Genomic DNA, 13720 nt, shown 5'->3' with positions numbered 1-13720 from the left:
AGGTACACTCAGAGTTAAATTAACTTTGATTTTACAATATACATTGGGGTCCCAGAGATAGAAATGCCATTAAATGGGGGTTCATAGCCTAATTCAGGTCAAACTGGGGGTCCCTTGAAATGAAACTGTTTGAAAATCACTGCTAGAGCTGTAAAGACATTTTTATGGGGGGTCTGTCCCTGGCATATCTTTTCTAATGGGGTCCGCAGGATAATGAGTATCATTTTGGGGGTCCTTGACATGAAAAAGTTTGAAGCACTGTTATAGAGGACTAGATGAGTAATGTCCCAAACTCTTCTCCCTTCTGGCTCCAAAACTGTGGAATGCACTTCCCATTGCAGTCAGAACTGCAGCATCACTCCCAATCTTCCGCCGTAGTCTGAAAACCCACCTTTTCAGACTCCATCATGGCCCATAGCACTTACCCCACCCCCTTAGATAGCATTTCTGTAGACTTAGATAGCATTTGATACAGACTTATAGCATGTTATGTAGACAGCACTATAATTGCATTGTATGTAGTCATAGCACGTCATAGTAGGCCTACATATGTATAGCATAGTAGTAGTATAGTTTATATGTATAGCTTCATTATATAGATATTCCACTGTTACTTTCTTAGCTTACGCATGTTTCTTGATAAATGTTTTTATGTGATGTATTCCCATGCTTCTTTGTTCTTGCTTAATGTAAATCGCTCTGCATTAAGAGCGTCTGATAAATGCCTAAATTGTAAAATGTTTTTTTTTTTAGGGACGGTGTCTTCAAACAAAAGATTCATCCAAATGAGAAGGGACCACGAGGACCTGTTCACAGGACAGAAATTCACAGCAACTGCTGCGTGGAGGTTTGTGGTATTTCGTTTGTTTTCTTTTCAAAACACTTCTATTATGACCATTAAATATTCGGTATAAGAGTTACAGAGACATACCATAGCTCAAATAAAAGCTAGAATCCTCTGCTTTCACCAGGAAAAGAGAAAACATTTCTATCATGCTTTGTTTTAAAAATGTAGCCATTTGAATGAGTCTAGCAATTTTCAGTTTCACTTTTCAGTCTCGTTTTTGATCATTCATATTACAAGACACATATCACTTTTGTGAATATCCATCAAGCCGAATTGCCTTGATCTTTTTATTTTTACACAACACGGGAAGGAAAAAGCTTCTTTACCTAGAACAAATTATTAGAATAAATTACAGACAGAATGGATATTTCAGAATGAAACTGACATTTCGCTTCACAGCATTTGAAAGTGCTGACGTACCTGTGGTCAAAGCCATTTGCCCTTCCGGGTCAATCCACCCTAGCCATGCCCGTAAACTTGACGCTTATGTAAACACCTGCGCCACCCCAAGGTTACATAAATGTGTTTGTGGTCATTTGGCCCTTGCAGTCTCTATTGTGTTAATGTGGTGTATTTACTTTAATCTCTTAGTGCCATTCTGGAGAAAATGGATCTTGCCGACAAAGTTCTTCCGAAGCAGGCCAAAAAGAAGTGGGAGAATTTCAAGGCCAAATATAAAGTAAGTATGTAATTATACCTTTGAAATAACTGTTTTTAACAGTTTCCGTGCCTTGAATGGATTACTCCAGGTTAATGTCGCTGCCGTATCGGACATACCCGCCTTTTGTTTTATGTGTTTAATCCGCCGTAATGTAATGAATCAAAAGAAAATCCGTCTTCGTCGCAGAGTATGAGACTGGATGGCTTCGCTGTGATGACGAAACCGGAAATCGTCACATGCTGTGGGCTGCTAGGGCTTCTGGGAAATTGAGGCCAATGGAAATGCATTGGGTGCAACGCCTCATTGAAACCAATCTTGTGTGCGTCTTCCGCGTGCACCAAGATGGTGGATGCTACACACAGATCATAACAAACCACGGGAGCTTTTTTTGATGGATTTTCGCGGATTAAAAGCCCAAATAATTCAGCGTATGCTCTAAAGGTAATACAACAATCTCGGCAGTGAAGGGGGGTTGATTAAAATGCGGGTTAATCGTAAAAAACAGTCAAACTGTTAATCATGACATTTAATAGCACATGACCTGGATGTTCCCTCATCAAGCTCAAATCTCAATATTATCCTCATAACAGCAAGTTATTCATTTCTGTAGTTATTTGGTTACAGCCATTTGGTTACAGTCAAGTTATACTACAGTATTTGGCTCCACCTGCATCTTAATGCCTACAGTATGTGGCTTTCTTCATAAAATGACAGGTAAAATCATTTCACATATTTTGGAATGTGAAAAGAAATCAAGTAGCTATTTAGCTGACTGGAGTGGAGAGTGACCTAGCATTTAGTTATCTTTAGTGTAACGGAGGGTTACACTGTAACCCAGGTTCTCTGAGTGGAGAGACTGGCTCTCCACTACATATTATTAAATATGTACGGGAACTGACCCCACAGGGCAGTGTTCATGGATATCTCTTTAAGACACATCTACTATGGTGGCCCTGCCCAGATGCCAATCAGCTGGCTATTTAAGCCCCATCTGTGCAGAGCCACTTCGATTAACTTGATTGACACGAATTTCGGAAGCGGCTCTTTCGTGGAGAGCCAGTCTCTCCACTCAGAGAACCTGGGTTACAGTGTAACCCTCCGTTCTCTATCGTGTTCGAGACTGGCTCTCCACTACATATTATTAAATATGTACGGGAACTCTCTAAGACACACCGCGAGGAAATAAGCAGACCAGCTGCCCCCGCGGCAGCCCGAGGCAGTTTAACCTGAATTCCATCCGAGCCTATAAGTGGTGAGCGCCATGAGTCACAGGTGCTCGCCAAAATGCTCCAAAACTTCAGTATTCATACCAAGTAAGTAATACTCGTGGCCTAGGCGCAAGATGCCACCTAGGCTCAGCTGGCCCAGCACGATGCTAGGCCAGTGACCACCGGGGTGAAGGGCTGCTCAAGCCAGCCCGTCAGATGCCCGGCCGACCTGACCGGTCAAGGTGCCGGTGACCCTACCGCTGAGTAGCACGCAGGAGCGACTCCCACAGGGGGAGCGGATGCCACCATCGGTAGGACAGGGTGAATGTAGGCAGAGTCGCCCATGTCACTGCTGTGTAGATCTCTGTCAGAGATACACCACTGCACACTTCATCCGTCTGCATGTAAAGAGAGGACAGAGCTCAATCACCTGATTGAGATGTGCCCCTGAGAGAACCTTGGGGAGAAGGTTGGGTCGAGGTGTAAAACTACTCCATCACCCGGCCGAGCGTGTTATGGGTTGACAGCGCTCGCAACTCCCACATTTCTCCTTGCAGACGTGACTATATAATACTGCTGTCTTGAGTGACAGCATGTCAGGCTCACTGACTAAATTATTTTAAGGGGGCTCATCATAGAGCCTCCAGGGCTAACAGCCTGGCCCCCAAACAGGACTGGCGGGGCCCTAACCTGAGCTCCTCTGAGCACCAGGGTGCCATTCGGGAAATGTAACCAGGTTACTGCAGTCTGCAGTCATGCACTCCCGCTCAAGTCAGCCCGTCGGACAGTAGGCCAACAGACTGTTGAAGCCGTGTCCTGATGCGGAGCCCAGCCCACTCAGTGAGGAGGGTGCGGGCTGCCACATGGATACCACACTGGTATAACCTGCTAAATGCGGACGGCATCGACACAGAGTCCGTCACGCAAATCTCAGATAGAGGGACATCTCGTCATCAGTGCATGGGCCACAAGGCCCTGCACGGATTGTGCCCACATCCCTGCCCACCTATATGCCTGCTAGATTGTTTCACAACCCAATGAGGGAGCCCAGTCTTGGAGACCATCTGCTTAAAACAGTTTGGCCCATTAGAGGCCCTGACAGGGCCCAACCGTGACTGCAATCCTGCTTCACCACCCTGCTTAGGAGGGTGGGAAGGGTGCAACTCAACAGGCTGACTGGCTCGTACTCTGATCAGGCCGTTATGGTATAGAATGCAGGGATTGGTGCCAGCACCACCTAACCAATATGCAGGAAGTGGCAGCATCCTTCATGCACTCATAGGGACATTCTTGTGGCTGACACTGCTAACAGCAAGAATGCTGTCCTGCGAGAAGCCACCCAAGTGTCCACGCTTAATTGGCTCATGCCGCAAGGCAGACAGTACCACCTCCCGTGGGGGGACTGCCGGCCTAATGTGCGAGCACCCTTCAGTAACTGGGTGATCCTTGTGTTGACATTGTGTGGGACAGTGGTCCGCCGTGTCACAAGGTCACCGGCATAGCCCATTACCCCCGGACGAGGAGGGAGCTCACTCCGTGGCTCCGATAACCGGTTTCCCCCACACCATTACACCCAGGCGCTTAACGGCCATGCCGTAATACGCCCTTCTGGTGGTTCTGCTCCCCCATGACAGTCTTTTCACACTCACTCTGCTGTGTGAACCGGCGTAACTATACACGTTTCATACATGTAAACTGACACTGTCAGCAATACGCCTGCATAGTGCCTGACCGTAAAGGACAGATAATGCACTGGCCGCATGTTCAGGGGAGCCGGGGGGACGCAGTGCACCGTGGCCGCCCTCAGCCCTAAGGGGCGGAGGCACCAGCTGGCTCAACTGCCAAGAGATGCCAGCCAGCAAACTAGTGCTGTGGGATCCAACAAACAGGCACCGGTCACGAGGACGTCCCACGCTAACATACGTGGATGTACTCAAGAATGACGCCGGAGCGCAAAGTACCAACAAACTGACCAGATGGAGAACCAGGATGACTGGAAACGACGATGGAGGGCTCGTCTGAGGACGACCTCGAGAGTGATACAACCCTTGACATGGTGGAACCTACTCAGGGGTCCACCTGAATTGACCGCCACTGTCTCGAGAGACAGCATGTGGGGGCTGGGTTCCCTGAAGTGTCAGGACTGAGGAGTGGGCTCTGTGTGCTGAGCACATCTAGCCATACCCCGCCGGTTGGCCTCCAACCGGACCCGTAGGCCCCTGGAGCTGCCAAACCTAACTGGGGTTGCGCAGCCTGAGGAGCCGTTGAGGCAAGTTGCTCATGATGGAGCATTCCTGCCATCACCTCCTGCATCTGTTCATCTGCACACGCCTTCTTAGCTTGTTGGAGCAATGCACTGACCTCCTGGCCTAACAAGGCCAATGGCTAAACAGGCAGCTTCATTGGACGAGCTCGGCCTTCCTGCTGCAGCTCGGACTGTGGCAACCGAAGGCGCCACACCCGAATAGTCTTGCCCGCTGCTACTGCCTGGGAAGCATGCTCTGAGGCGCTCTGGCACAAAACCATCTGACATTAAGCACACTGGAGCTTTTGTATATAATTCCAGTAGGCCTACAAGTACACATAGTGTGGTGTTGTAGCCATTATCATACTTATAAGCATATAAGTATATATTAACCAGAACCAATTGTGACAGAGTAAGCGATTTAATTGCAGCGCCTGACACGGTGGGTCATCGGGAGTTTTTGTCTCCTGATCTTTGAGCCACACCGCCCTCTTGTGAACCATGAGGCACAGTGCAGTCTGGGCAGCCGTCCCTGACGGGAATCCCTCCTACACTATGACGCTCATGTCAACCTGTCAATGAGGAAGTGGAACACGCTGGAATTGTTTGTTTACACTCTCTGCCGTGTGGTCTGGCCGGACCGCGGCGGCAACGATCAGCGACGTAGATGGCCTCAGAGTACGCCGACTAGGTCAGCTCCTCTGGGTTCTACCCCGCTACCCGCCGCAACAGTGTACAGCCGCGATGATCAACCAGGAGGTCCACCGACGAGGTCGGTTTCGCTCGGGGTCTCACAGCGCTTCTGCAGCCAGGGAACCAAGGCGTCGCCAACGTGGTCGGCTTCGCACTTGGCTTTGGCCACACCGAACGCCGTCCCAGGGAGCGGACGCACGGACAAGACTGAGGCTTCCTCCACTGTCTAGCGGATTCGGCACTGAGCTTGTTGTTGCTGCTGTTTTATCAGTAGAGCTACGCGGCGCCCTGAGAGGAGTCGTCGAGACGACCGGCTCTCTCACCGCTTCTGCAGCCAGGGAACCAAGGCGTCGCCAACGTGGTCGGCTTCGCGCTTGGCTTTGGCCACACCGAACGCCGTCTCCTAGTTTCCCCCAACGTGGTCGGGTTTCACTAGGGATGGACGCACGGACAGGCTGAGGCTTCCTCCACTGTCTAGCGGATTAGGCACTGCAGCTTGTTGCTGTTGCTGTTTGTTTGATTTTTCGATGGAGCTACGCGGCGCCCTGAGAGGAGTCGTAACGACGACCGGCTCTCTTCTTACCTCCGGTAAGTGGACTGTGTGCCACGCAGCTGTATGTTCCAAATATATATATATATATATTGTTTAATAAGTGTCAAAACTGCTGAGATACACGAAACGTCTGCTCGTGGAAATCAAAAAATCGAAGTGGCTCTGCACAGATGGGGCTTAAATAGCCAGCTGATTGGCATCTGGGCAGGGCCACCATAGTAGATGTGTCTTAAAGAGATATCCATGAACACTGCCCTGTGGGGTCAGTTCCCGTACAATTTAATAATATGTAGTGGAGAGCCAGTCTCGAACACGATAGAGAACAGAGCCTACTGCCTGTCCAGTAGTCTACACTGACAATTAGTATCACTTGTAATATGGTTACTGCACATACTATAGCCTAATAATAGTGCACAACATAGATACTGTACAAATTCTGAAGTGTATCTTTAAAATTTTACCAAAATGGAATATTGGATCCAAATCTTTGTATCGTCTTTGCTAAACAGTTAGAAAAAGGCACGAAACAAGACCCATAATGTATAAAGCCCACGGCAGAAGACCTTCAACACTAACTGTTGTTCAACAGAGAGATGATGTTCATTAAACCCTGGCAAACCCAAATTCAATATACTCTCCTCATCATATATCATGTTGAGAAAACTACTCCAGTAAGACCAGAGTGAGAGCATGCAGTCTCGTCATGAAGACTGAATAGGGTACAACATTGTTGAATAGGATACAACACTGTTTAAAGGAGAATTCCATACTAAAAGGCTTTCTTACCTTTCTTTGTAGTTCATCAAAGAGGTCCAGGTGTTATTTTGTGCAAAATTCGCTTATTTCCATCTAAATAAGTAGTAAAGTGTGCCGCTTGGGTTATTATTTACATTATGAAGAGAGGATATATATATACAAAAAATATATAATTTTGAGCGATGGAAATAAGCGAATTAGCACAACACCCCATACATCCCATTAAATTCAATGCAATTCATTTAGGGTTTATGGTAGGGGAAATAGCCAATAAGGAGCTTTTGCACAAAATAACACCTGGACCTCTTTGATGGGGACGTAACAACTACAAAGAAAGGTAAGAAAGCCTTTTAGTATGGAATTCTCCTTTAACATTCATTTGTGGGAAGGCCAGCACAATTGATTGATTGATTGATTGATGGATTTAATAGTTTATTAGACATAAATGTAAAATCAGCAACAGAGTACAGTCATACAATCAGTCCAAAAGGGATAGCACAAAAAAGTCCTTGCGGTCTTGTTGCAATCAGTTCATAGACAAAACCAGGACTACTGGTCAGAGTACCAGAGACAGGCCTTCACATGCAGCATCAGAAAGATTGATGAAGTTGTACATCGGCTGCTCTCGTACCCAGATCTCTTTGCATATGACGACAAATATCATAAATAATACCTAAAACACTACATCTCTAAACGACATATAGCAGCTATAAAACAAAGAATTAGAACAGCAGACCAGTATCTATGTCAAAGCTTACTGAAGTAGTTTTTCTTTAAATACATGAAAGTGATGACAAGTCATCACTTTCAATAAATAAGAGTTATGACATACTGAAGATACCGATTTTTTTCCCCATCTGAAAATTATATTTTTATGCAACTCCTATGCAATATCACAATAGTGCAATATCCCAAATCATGGACACTATCCAGTCTAATATCATGATATGGATATCATATTGATACAAGGGATGTCCCAATCAGAAATGAATAACTTGATTATCTATATTTATGAGGATAATATTGAGATTTGAGCTTGATGAGGGAGCATCCAGGTCATGTGCTGCAACATAATAATAGTTAGTAGTTCCACTGTAGGCTTTCCATATTTCTCTGTACTATTGTTGAAGCGGCATCTATTTGTTCACAGTTTATCATTTCTCAAGTTTGAACCTCTCAGAGCTTCCATTGTGAATCTACATGACTTTAAGTGCCTCAACCCCCAGACGGACAGGCTTTATTTTTAGTTTGAGCTGTATAACTTTAAATAACAATTTCACCACTTTTGCAGTAAAATATTTTTATACAAGAATCCATTTCATGTATGGGAGGCCTTAGAGATGAGGAAAAACTATGTTGTGTTTGGTCCTAACTCCGGTAGGGGTATGCCGACTTCTGGGGGCCATTGTCGCAGTACTAAATAACCTGTTAAGCCAGTGGTTCTGAAATCTTCATTTTCCACTTTCCTTAGGAGTGCAAATATCCTAAGACTGGTGAGGGGGTGGATGGCAAGGCCACAGCTGCCTCATGGCTTTATTTCGCCCAGATGGACGAGGTTTTGGGGCAGAGGCACTCAATCAACCCCCCTGTCCTGCTTGCCTCCGCTGCTGTGGACACTGCTGTACCTGCAGCTGTACCAGAAACAGTAGTGTCTGCGGGTACAGCTGGAGAAGGGTCAGGGACACCAGGGCCCAATGTCCAGGCTGGCCAGAAAAGAAAAAGGGTGAGAGATCATGATGAGTTCCTGGAACTAATAAAAGAGGACATGAAATTACAAAGGGAAGCGGAGGAGAGGAGATCTAGAGAAAGCGGAGAGAGAATGGACCGGCTGTTTTCTCTACTGGAGAGAATGGTAGATAAATAGTTTAAAATGTAGTAGAGTAGAGTAGCCAGTTCACGTTCGGTGCAATCAATTTGTGTTAAATGTACTTTTTATTTATTTATTTGTGTTCTACTGGAATTAATTTATTTATATATTTATATATTTATATATTTATATATTTATATATTTATATATTTATATATTTATTTTATATTTATAATTTTATATTACAATAAAACAAACTTTGGCGCGCTACTAGTCCTACATACTTACACCTAGAAAGTCAGCCAGCCTTTCCCATATATAAAAGCATATATAACCTACCCAATACTGGTTACCCCCATCTGGCAGCGTCAGGTAACAGTGTTTTGTAATGATTTCCATTGCCTTTTTTTTTAATTAACTTTAGCAGTTGACATTTTGTTTTAAAACTCTATGAAACTTGACATGGTGCACCATGATTGCATACTTGTGTTCTCCTCAATTAAGTGTAGACGTTTACACTTATTTTTTGAGTGGTGCAACCACTCCTACAACCAGCTTGCAATGTCCTCGTACGTGTTTGTGTGTCTGTGTGTGTGTCTGTCTCGTACTTGTTTGTGTGTCTGTGTGAGCATGAGTATGTGACTTAAAAATAGCAGTAGGGGGCGCCAGAAACAGTGAGAGGGGTAGTGACTCTAATGAGAGAGAGTGAGAGAGGTAGTGACTCTAATGAGAGAGAGAGATAGAGAGAGAGAGAGAGGGGGGGGGGGGTGGGGGGGGGGAATTGCACCACTCAGTTCACACGTGTGTGATTTTTTGAAGTTCCTATGACTTTGTAAATAGTTGCATTTACTGAGAATTGTTCAAATGTTATTCATACAGATACTTTACAACTGAATAAGTATTCACTTTTATTTTGGATGACAAAAGCACAAAATAAAGTGTTTAACTTGATTTCTCCAGTGTTTTGCATTCCATTTGACCTTTATTTCCTATTTATTTATTTGGTATAAGACATGACATAATGCACCATGATTACATAGTTCCTACTGACTTTGCAAATACGGTATAACATTTTCTCAGAGTTGAACTGTTTTTTTCACCAACGGCAGCAACTAGGCTACTATATTCAGCATGACTTGCCCATCAAACTGCAACATTAATATTGGTTACAAAATATATGGATAACTAGTGATATCTCTACCACTCAGACTGTGGACGAAGGGCATGGCACAACACTGTGAATGTCCCAACGCCACTACCATTTCATGTATAGGCAGGTATGCATTCTGGGCTGTTCTTACCCACAGCTCTGGGAGGTCGCTGAGGTATGTTGCACCATATGCATTCTGACTCTTTGGTGATGTAGGGTAGCTCCTGGTTCATACCACAGCTAATTTGATGAAGATAAGAGTGAGCATTATCAAGTTATAGGCTTTCTTTTTGTCTCTTTTGCCCTATTCGGATTTGCCTTTTCAGAGATTGGGGTGGGATTTGTTTGAACCCACCCTGTAGCTTTCCAGTAGCTAGTTGACCAGGTTGTCCACCTAGGTTGTGATCAGTGATGGTCCTAGATATCATTTCTGGTGCACAACCTTTTACAACGCTCCAAGACTGTAAAACCACTTTGCCCCCTGGGTATAAGGCAGAATACCCTGAAAAGTATTTTCTTTGGTAAATGGTGCATTTACAAATGGTGCATATGAGTGAATGTAAACACCCACTGCAGTTTCACAGTCAGTGAAACGGGGAAGTTAGAAATGAGAAATGATTGGTCCGCTTTACAAGCATGCTAACAGCCAATCAAATACAGAGAGCTTGTTATATTCTTGAGTTATACCTGAATGAACACAACGAGGCATGTTTTCACCAAGGCTCGTCTACTGAACTATGAACTTCACAGGCCAATCTAGAAAATAACGATTAGTTAAATATTCACATCTTGAACCAGAGCCAGTCATTCACAAAATCAGGTCATGTCATTTTTTGGAAAGCACAAGCCTGAGCGGTAGCAGATGTCACTAGATAACATGCAGAAATATGGGAGATGTGTTACTAACAATAGATTCAGGCGTCAGACAATCGATTAATAACGATTGCATTTATTAGATATCTTTTTACCAACTCATTTATTCCACAAATTACATGTACAGTATATCCAGAACTGAATCCCTTCCTTGAGGTCGATTCTACAAATGCCTTCCAAATCCTAACAGTTCTCTGTAAAATGTATGTTCCTATATCAGTGGTATGTATATAGCGCACATCCAGTTCCTGTCTGGTGCTGGACTAAGGTAAGTACAGTGAAGAGAGGAGAGTCCGCACACAGGTTTGCTCCAAGGTGTTTGCTTTTTATTCAATACATAAATAAATAATCAATAAATAAATAAATAAGGCACAACGTTTTCGGCCGTGAACGGCCTTCATCAGGTGACCTATATCAGTGGTGTCATAAACCTCAGAACGATGCTCTCAGAGACATTAACAGGACTTGTCTGACTTGGGCTCAAGCCTGGAACCATGGTTGTGCAGAAACCTTAAAGATAATGGAGGTGTACACAAAATTAATATGCAGTTGTATAAAAGGTTGATATATGGTTTTGGACAGCTGTATTTCTTTTTATACCACATTTTCTGCCAATAATTCTGCTCTCGAAATAAGAATCAAAAGAAAAATAATATTGTACTGGTCACCCTTGTCTAAAACAACTTTGATCGAGGCACCAAGTAAGAATGAAGTGATAACGGACATAAAAAAATACAATACAAATAAGCTGGAACAGCCTCACTGAAAACAGCACCCCATCGAAAAACAAGACAAACAGCTTCTGCAAGCAAAACAAGGCATTTTAAAAACAGAGTTTTAGTTAGCAAATAAGGCAGGTTCACATGTATTTGGCATTGCTAGTATAAAGAATCATGGTCCTGAGTGTCTTTTTAAAATCAAGCGATTCAAACCTGGAGCCAAAAGGTAATGCTACTGTACACTGGTGTCTTTCTCATCTATAAAGACGACCTAAATAACAACAATGTTCTCTCACCAAAGATACAATTCAATTGATTGTTTGGATGGAATACATCGATACAAAACACATACTATCGCTTTCTGCCCCATTCTGTGATTACATTTATGGCTTTGCACAGACTCGATAGACTAACTGTACACAATTAATTGCTGCCACACGTGGCCAGCTAATCGCTACATCCAAAGAGTTCCATTCTAAAATGCCATATCATCCTCCATTTGAGTCCCCTAAAGAATTAGCATCACAGATAAGCACACATTTTATGACACTGAAGTAATGAACCTTATGAAGGCATCTGCTTACCAACTACAAAAATGTTTGACAACAGAACTTGTGCTTAAACATATTTCTTCCCCAAAATGGAGAAAAAGCATTTTGGAATAGAACTCACCATTTCCTGTCCCACATTGACTTCCAATTCAACCTTCAACAAAATACAACAATGGCTCGAAGGTTCTTAAAGAAAGGCACAAACTAGGCTTCCGGTTTACCTTGCCAGTCCTGTGGCAGAAAACAAGTTTCAAACATTCTCTCAACATCCACAGAGAGAAAATAAATGAAGGAAAAATGACAATAAAAAGCTCACATTTATACAGACTGTACAGCTTCCAAATGATGCATAGAGGGGAAAAAAAGTTAGTAAAACATGTTCTTTGATGGTGTGGACACACGGCCTGAGTTTCGCCTGAGCAGAGAGTCTCTGGCAGTCTTGTTGGACCTCCGTGAACTAGACCGCCTTCATGGACGGGATGCCACAATTGAGACCCTGGTGTCCTCTGGCTAGCAAGTGGGGCATCTGGGGTGTGTTCCACTGTCCACCGCAATGTTCAGGTGGGTTTGCAAGGCCGGCTGAATCGACGGCTGCCATGTCACTGGAACATTGTTTTTAGAAAGAGGCAAGAATAGAAAACATTACAAACTACGGTAAATATTCAAAACCTTTCTAAGTAAATGGGAATCAGTAGATATACGGTACATCTGTTCGACTTGCCTGTTAATAGTCGTGGTCAACATTTTGCACCACCTCCTCCTCCAAACCATTCACCTCCGCAGTCAGCTGGGCGCGCCACAGATCCCCGCTGACTGCCTCCAACTCTCTCTCCCCCTCATCCTGTCCCTCATCGTCCACCTGCTCGTCCTCCGGTGCCACAACATCCCCTGCGTCCAGGCAGATGTTGTGCAGGACGCAGCATGCTGTTATGACCTGAAATCATATGGTTGGGGATAAATTACAGTTACTGAAAAAGTCTTCTTAACCACATTAAGCCTATATTTAGTTGACTGGTGTAGGAACTCTATAGGCTGTTCAATGATTACTTACATAGGGTACAAAGGTGTGGTGCACCTCCTGTGCATGGAGGAATATGGACCGCCACCTGGTCTTCATCATACCAAAGGCACGCTCAATAATGCCGCGTGCCCTGGTATGGTGGTGGTTGAACCGCTGTGCGGCATCGCCAGGTACTGGCCGTCTGTAGGGAGTGATGAGAGGGAGAGGGAGTTGGAGGCACGGGTAACCTCCATCTGCGAGGATAAAGTGGTTTGGAGGAGGGTAGGTACCTGTAGAATTACAATTTAGGCATTTAGCAGACGCTCTTAATCCAGAGCGACTTACATTTAAGCAAGAACAAAAGCATGGGAATACATCACATAAAAGCATTTATCATGAAACATGCGTAAGCTAAGAAGGTAACAGTGGAATATCTATATGATGAAACTATATACCTGAACTGTACAGTGGGCTGTAGCGCAGCACTCTGGCGTCGTGCACCAACCCAGGCCAGCCCACGTACGTGTCCAGGAAACGGCCCCGATGGTCACAGACTGCCTGCAGAATAATGGAAGCAAAAAGCTTCCTATTCTGGTAGCACTGGTGATCGGGGCCGTTTGGTGCAGTGATTCGGACATGGCAGCCGTCGATCGCTCC

At 44.5% G+C, this 13720-nt stretch overlaps 1 long non-coding RNA gene across 1 annotated transcript; it reads left to right on the top strand.

Moving 5' to 3' along the window:
• Positions 1 to 753: 753 nt before the first annotated feature.
• On the top strand, positions 754 to 8770 carry LOC310867818. Its single transcript, XR_014570030.1, has 3 exons — positions 754 to 847; positions 1439 to 1526; positions 8435 to 8770. It is a non-coding gene; the product is annotated as an uncharacterized lncRNA (long non-coding RNA).
• The last annotated feature ends 4950 nt before the right edge of the window (positions 8771 to 13720 follow it).

This window comes from Protomyctophum parallelum (assembly GCF_964188405.1).
Source record: "Protomyctophum parallelum genome assembly, chromosome: 12".
NCBI classification, from domain to species: domain Eukaryota; kingdom Metazoa; phylum Chordata; class Actinopteri; order Myctophiformes; family Myctophidae; genus Protomyctophum; species Protomyctophum parallelum.
The sequence above is the reverse complement of the archived record's forward strand: the minus strand, read 5'-3'. Positions and strand labels throughout refer to the sequence as shown.